This window comes from Berghia stephanieae, chromosome 13 (assembly GCF_034508935.2).
Source record: "Berghia stephanieae isolate SIO BIC M18660-M18661 chromosome 13, UCSD_Bste_1.3, whole genome shotgun sequence".
NCBI classification, from domain to species: Eukaryota; Metazoa; Mollusca; class Gastropoda; order Nudibranchia; family Aeolidiidae; genus Berghia; species Berghia stephanieae.
The window spans coordinates 10,319,728-10,327,466 of record NC_088372.1 but is presented as its reverse complement, the minus strand read 5'-3'; positions in this window follow the sequence as shown (position 1 = coordinate 10,327,466).

Here is a 7,739-nt window from a genome sequence, read left to right as displayed (position 1 = left end):
GATAAATATGAAGTTACATAGCGCATTTCCACGGATAAACCATTCTCAATGGGCTTCACAGTGTTTCATTTATTCTCCCAGCAGATCATGTAGAACCAAATTTCCGACTCATATAGTACTAGTCTCCTTTTTAAAAATGAGCTTTTAATATAGCGCAAGATAAGATAAGATAAGATAAGATATACTTTATTGATCTTGAATGGAAACTTTCATAATGTTACACATCATTCATCGTTATTTTAGCACATATTTATACACTGTCATACCCACTAAATGTGCTCAAAGGCGTCCTTTTTCACTATTATTTTTATAATATCCTCCATTGCCGCCTATTGCCGGATTCCCATTCACACCCGAGTTGAAAGCGATTGCGTGTGTTAAGTGCATTGCCCAAGAACACAATCCTCGGGACCAGAATTTTACACGGTTCCTGTCACCATCTGACCACTGACGACATTTAACACCTTTTGACTTTTATAACGAGACCAGACACAGTTTTAGTTATGTCTGTCTATAAATTCAGCTTACAGCATCAATAACACTTCAGCATAGCACTGTTTCAAGACGATGAGTCACATTTGTGGTATTTTTGTTTTCTTTGTTTTGTTGTGGTTTACTTTTTGGTTTCCTTTGTTTATTTCTGTTTTTGTTTTGTTTTTTGTTTGTTGTTTCTTGTATTTTTTGGTGTTGTTATTTTTGTTGTTGTTGTGTTGTGTGTGTTTTCCTTTTTAAAAAAAAAAATAAAAAGGATTAGCAACGAAACTCATTTTCCACAGTGAATTCATTTGCCGTACTTTAAAAAAATACACCGGTGCCAACGCACTAATTTTTCAATTTGATATGTTCAAATATAAAAATGGAGCAACTGAAATGTCTTCTTCCTCGTCCTCCCATATCAATGCATGTATTGTGTATTTAAACTTGAGCTTTGATATAGAGCAATATCCACTAAACGTGCTCAAAGCGCTTTACAAAGGGTCCCTGTAGTCCCTGACCAACAGCAACACGTAACATTTAGAACGGGACATGGCGCATTTTAGGCGCATTTTAGATATTACAAGTTTCGCTGTTAACGGTCATATACTCATTTTACGCCTGAGTACGGTGAGAGAATGTGAGTAAAGAGCCTTTTCCAAGGACTCAACTATGCGCCGAGCGAGGCTCGAACCCAGGACCTTCCGATCTGTAAGCGAGTGTCATACCACAAGACCACATAGCCGCGCAAAAAAAATTCCAAACCATCCTTCTATATTTTGTGAAAGCGCAACTCAATTCCGAAAATAAAGCAATTAAATCAAAAAGGGAAAAAAAAAAAGAATAAGAAAAGCACTAGAAAATCGTTCAAGGGCAAAAAAAAAATTCTCATGATTTATTTGTTTTTCATCTTTAGTTGTTTCATTCATCTTCATTGTATGAACTTGTAGATTAATAGGTTATCGTTAATTGGGACACCGAATGACGTGGTAGTACGAGTATAATGCGGTAATATATTTTTCTACGCAATTCCAGCATATCCACAACGAAAATGGATGATGACGTAATTTTAAAGAAAACAAACAAAACACACTGGGCAATATGAAATCAATGTGAGTAACCTTTTACTTTTTCTACCCTTTAAAACATTCATTCAACCCTATCCCCCTTTTGTCCTTCTCCCCCCCCCCCCCCCCCCCCCTCCCCTTGTCTAATTACACATTATTTACCATACGGACTATCAGCTAGCTTTGAGTCTGTAATTTTCGACCAAACACAAGATACTTATATACATAATGTTATCATTACTAGCCGGATTCTAGCACGCTGAATTCTAGCAACGAGCAGAAAATCGGTACTTTTTATTCTTCATGCTGGCTAGGACTTTTTCACAGGTCATGTGATCAGAATTTATAAAACTCAAAACATGATCAGATTTATAATGTTTTTCTCCTCTGTATAAACTTTTATGCTCGTCGTAGAAGTATTTCATAAGGGCGTCTGCCATAGTTTCGATAGTTTAGAACCAGTTACTAAGTTATTATGCGTCATTATAAGGGAAGTGACGTCACGACTGTTGAAGCCTAATTTTCAGCTATCGCACCCCACCACGAACTATTTTGACCTACCGCTTTCCCCTTTTCATCTCTTTGCAAGCAGCTTCTACTTCTTCTCGCATAATCTGGGGACCCGTATTCACAGTAGAGAATTCTTTATTCAAGCTCGTCCCTCTTTTGTCATGTATACTGCTCAACGTTCCAAAATTTCGTTGTTGTCGATAAGTATATTACCATTTGCGTCTTTAACGCATTTTATTGCCACGGCTGGTCGTTTTCCACTTAGATCTTGTATTGAATTGTAGAATTGTTTGGTGTTAGATTGTTTTCGTCTTTCAATTCTGTGACATTCATGTTCAATATAATCTTCATTTGCTCTCTTACACTCACGTTTTATAATCTTATTAGCTTCTTTATATTCATTGCTGTTGCGTTCTAGTTTTCGTCTTTCATTCATCAGTTTCAAGATCTTGTCATCCATCCACTTGTGTTTTGGTTCGTGTTTTTTCACGGATGGAATAGTTTCTCTTGCAGATTCTGTGATGCAGTTCGATACTTGATTCCAGTACTCATCTATGTTTATATCTGAGGTCAAGTTTTCACTTTTTTCTTTCACGCATTCTTTGTAATCATTTTTTTATTTGCAAAAAGTAACATACGCCCCTGTTAAAATTAGAGTACGATTATATATATTTTCTTCAATAGAAAATATAAGAAAGACATTTCTGACAAAAATGAAGAAAAGTTTTTTTTTAGTGTATGAAAGACGACAAATCATTAGGCAATAGAAGGGTAAATAAATATACATCTAACGTGATGTTCAAGCAATGTAGGTTTGTCTAACAAAGACGGCAATCACGATAGGAATAACCTTGGCTATCCTATCTAAACATTGTTAAAAATCTCATCGAGTGATCAAACCCTGTTATTGTTATGGTTTATAATCAGTCCAAAACAAAAAAAAAAGTATTATTGGGTTTTTTTAAATTTCTCTTCCACGCTTGTCTACCGTGTTCCGCCGTCAACCCACTAACGTTCGACCAGAAACTCTGCGGTCTCAGGACCGTTACCACAACGAGTAATTACAAGTGGGCAAGTCCGCCGCACCCCACTGATGCGAAAAGGCATCAGGCCAATAATTAGGCAATAACGTTATTACAATGATTGCATTCGGGCAAAGGCGTCGGTCCCATTGCTGCAAAAAATACAAACAAACAAAAATAATAATAAAATAAACAAATGAATGAATAAAAATAACCAAAAAGAAAACATGAAGCCATTTTTAGTGTAAATAATTATGTCATACCGTTTCCACAAGGAGTTCAGTCGGCCAAACCACCAGACGATGTTGAGTGTTGAACCCCATCTGTTATCATAGTAGGCCAATAACTAGGTTATACAAGAGTAAATACAAATCATCTTACGTGACGCCTTGCTATAAAAGACTGGTGGAGACAACGGTCAATATATTCATAGCTATCCTCTCTAAACATTATTAGTCCCATTGTGTATTTAAACACTATTTTTATCATGGTTTACACTGGTTTTTCATTTCATATTGATACATTGTACATTCCTGTCGTCGTCGTCGTCATCGTCGTCATCGTCGTCATCATCATTATCATTATCCACATCATCATCATCATCATCATCATCATCATCATCATTGCCATCCGAGCTTGAGAATAGCTATTATTATTATTACCACTTCTTTTTCGTTGTTTTTATCATTGGTTTTAATTTTCCCCCCATATATATCATATCCACTTTTTAGTGAGAAATTAGTTGATTGAATTTTGTGAACTTGTAAACTCATTATGTTAGTTTTGCTAATTGGAAATTCTAATTATATATTATGATTTGATTTAATAAATAAAATAAATATGAACATTTATAAAGAGCATTTCCATGGATTTTACATGCACAATGGGTTTGGCAATGTTTCATTTGTTCCCCTAGTAAGCCATGTGGAACCATAATTCTATATCATACAATAGCAGGAGTGCTTCTGTACTAACACCTACAACAACATTCTTGTTAAATGTCCTGATACGATTTTATTCAATAATTCATGTTAACAGATATTATTATTATTATTATTATTATTATTATTATTATTATTATTATTCATATTATTATTATTATTATTATTATTATTATTATTATTATTATTATTATTATTAATTAATTAATTTAGTTATTTATTTATCTATTTATTTTTCATCTCTGTATGCATATTCACGTCTTAGTGAATGTTTGTGTCTTTGTGAGGGTGGGTGTGTGTGTGTGTGTGTGTGTGTGTGTGTGTGTGTGTGCGTGCTTGTATAAATGGGTGTGTGTACAAAAATGTTTTTAATGGTGTTTTACAATTTTGTGCGCCTAGAGCTGTTTTGTCAACGGGATTGGGCACTATACGAATAAACTTTATTATTATTATTATTATTATTATTATTATTATTATTATTATTATTATTATTATTATTATTATTAGCATTATTATTATTATCATAATAATAATAATAATTATTATTATTATTATTATTATTATTATTATTATTTATTATTATTATTATTATTATTATTATTATTATTATTATATTTTTATTATCATCATCATCATCATTATTATTATTAATATCTGTCACTACATTTAGCCCGGTACTCATTCACAATTGAGTCCAGTGACGAAGGTTTGGATTGCGCCTTTCCCAACGAAATGACCACGGTTGACATCGCTTGAATAAATAAATAAATAAAAGGGAAATTATTCTCTTGGGTCTATTCCAAGGGGAGACTGGAATAACCCAGGGGTCAGCCGAAGTGCAGTGCAGCAAATTGAGCTAGGGCGAGATGGCTTGCTCAAGGCCACACAGCGCAGCGGCGGGTGATCGAACTTGGTACCTTTCGGGTACGAAGCAAAGACCATACCGCTGAGCCACGCTGAAAATACGAGACACCGTGCCACTGAATCACCGAGCTCTATATTTTAAACCTGTTGGGAAACATATCTTAAATCTTTAAATTTCTTTTTATTAATTTCTTTTTTGTTTGTTGTTGTTGTTGTTGTTGAGGCTCTGGGGACAGTAAAAGAAAATAATATAGAAAATGGATGGGTCATATATAAATGGAACAATACAAAAATAAATAATGACGTCATTTCCATATATTTGGGTCCCGTCCATTTCACCAATACGATTGATTAAAAACTTTTAATTGGTAACCCTGGGCCCACATATTTTCTTATCAGATTAGACTCCGATAAGAAAATCTACAAATTAGAATCCTGCGCTCAACTTCGAATAACAGATTTAGTTAAGCAATAAAACATTGTTAGATAATATTTGGTACAATCCAATGTGTGGTTTAACACAAAAACAGTTATATTTAGATTATATTATTATGATCATGATGATATGATATTTGTAAACATGAAAGTTTGAAATACACATCTCCAAACTGACATACCTAGTAACAATAATAATAATAATAATAATAATAATAATAATAATAATAATAATAATAATAATAATAATAATAATAATAATAATAATAATAATAATAATAATAATAATAATAATACTTTATTCATCCAAAAAATGGAAATTCGTTTACAGACGTGGCATGCATGAAAATGTATAAACACAAAGTTGAGAATCTATGGCGACAATGTATACATAAAGAATATATGCAAATGCACAAAAATGTAAACATATACAACCAAGAACTAATAGCAACACTTTATATATTAATTTGATAAATTGAGATAAGCCATACCTCTGACCTTAAGTCCGAACTTGTGTGTGTACATTTGAAAGATAGTATTTAATTTAAATCACAGTTGCACGTTAAAAATCCGAACACCTACCCTAAAAATGGTGATTTAAAATATCGGAATGTTACACGAAAGATCGAGAAAAGCAATGACTGTAAAATTATTGATGATATGCGCTCAGTTAAAAATCTCATAACATCCGCCAGTCGGATATAACGTACAAACACACTAAATACTGTGTAATCTTAAACGTTTATAGTCTGATTAATACAATTTAGTGAGAACTCATTAAAATGGCTGGCTAAAAACAGTTACAGAGAATTGAGTGACGTCAATTTCGTTCTATCTATATTCGTCCTCAATTCGCTGTTCAAAACAATATAAAAGGATCACAGAAAAACGCTTATTTTTTTTTTCACAAAGTAGATTCTAAAGTGACCAATTGATTGCGTGAGAGTGTTAGATAATTTTCTGTCTGGCTGGGACGTTGCACTCTGCAGGTTTTGAAGGTAATCTCGCCATTGATTCTACAACCCATTGGCATGCGATATACAATCGTTCTTCTTCTTCTTCTTCTTCTTCTTCTTCTTCTTCTTCTTCTTCTTCTGTTTAAGATTTTTCTTTTTTCGTTTATTTTTTTTTTTTACTCTTCTTCATTTTTATGGATGCTAGTTATACAATGTAAATCTTCCCCAAGGACACCAATTGTCAGCAGTCGATAGAACATCTTGTGTAAATAATACTCCTAATATTTACTGTCTTCTCATTCAGCCCGTCCACAATCATGTCACATTCTTAGGATATTGTTTCTGCCTTTTCTATTTCCTTTTCCTTTATATCAAGTTACTGGATGGGGTGTTTTGACCTCACATGGTGGTCGGCAGAACAGTCTCATTGTGTCGTCAATCTTCTTGTATCCGTTTTCGTAACGATGTGTGTGTGTGTGTGTGTGTGTGTGTGTGTGTGTGTGTGTGTGTGTGTATTTGGATGACGAAATCTCTGGCCAAAATTTTAAAGCGTCTTTTTTTTTTTTGTTGGAGGAAGGCAGAGTTTGGATGATCATATCATTAAATTAATTCACGGATCTGTTTCGTGTTAGTTAATTCAACTCTCTCCTTACCAGCATTTTCAGAACTTTTCCCAAAACTTCACACCCGCGCAACACAAAAAGAGATTTATCATACCCACACAGAAAAGCAACAAGTACATTCTATACATAATATTGTTCAGCAAAAAGAGATCTACAACAGTGTGTCCAGTTTTTAAAGTTTTAACGAAATATTTTCGTTCAATTTTATGAAGCAAAATATGATAAAATTATTTGTTGCATCGTAACGATTGTGACGATTTTCCTGGTGTTGGTAAGGAGAGAGTTAAGCAATCTACGGGGAGTGGAATTATGTTGTTGTTGTCGCACTTCCTGTATGATTTTGTCCTTGAGATTGTCATGACGGTTTATAATTGCAAAGAATATTGGACTTTTTTTTCTGTGTCTGCAGGCGATTGTGATTTCATTTCTTTCATTTAGTGTAGCTAGTCATGATTGGGTGAGTGATTATGTAAATTGTCCCGTCTAAGCACAGATTGCACAATTAGGTATGTGTTGAGTTTGACCCGAGGAAACAACAACATCTCTGGTATGAATGTGTGCTTGTGATAGTTTTCCATGTAATATTATGTTGTTGTATATTGCTGTCTTTAAGGTCCCAGATAATATATTATATTCACTCAGTGTGGTAGAGTGTCGTTTGTGACTGGTTTTGAATGAGGATTTGTGTAGATTATTTCTGGTTTCAAATAAGCATTCTGTGAGACCGATGTATGTGCGGCTATGTGGTGGTCTTGTGGTAGAATACTCGCCTTCCAAAAATAGGTCCTGGGTTTGAGTCATAGAATTAAACGAATGAGAATACGTACGGAGTCTAAAAAGTGTCCAC